The 238-nt window shown below is 29.0% G+C and overlaps 1 protein-coding gene across 4 annotated transcripts in view; it reads right to left on the reverse strand.

Annotated features, from left to right (window-relative positions):
* The window catches only part of phactr1 (phosphatase and actin regulator 1), a 22608-nt gene that overhangs the window by 8346 nt on the left and 14024 nt on the right, over positions 1 to 238 (reverse strand). The gene's annotated exons all lie outside the window — the stretch shown is intronic.

The raw sequence follows: 238 nt of genomic DNA on the forward strand, positions 1-238 counted from the left end.
TAAAACCGTAAAACCTAAAACGTTGCTACCGTATTTTTTACGGTAAAATTCCGGCAACCACAGCTGTTGGTTTTTTACCGTAAATTTTACGGAATTTTTTTTACAGTGTAAAATAATAAATAAAATGAAAATGTTTACCTTTTTTATACACTACTGGTCATAAAATGTTGTGTTTTTGAAAGAAGTCTCTTCTGCTCAACAAGGCTGCATTTATTTGATTAAAAATACAGTAAAAACT

Source organism: Sinocyclocheilus anshuiensis, unplaced genomic scaffold, assembly GCF_001515605.1.
Source record: "Sinocyclocheilus anshuiensis isolate Anshui unplaced genomic scaffold, SAMN03320099.WGS_v1.1 scaffold540, whole genome shotgun sequence".
Classification (NCBI taxonomy): Eukaryota; Metazoa; Chordata; class Actinopteri; order Cypriniformes; family Cyprinidae; genus Sinocyclocheilus; species Sinocyclocheilus anshuiensis.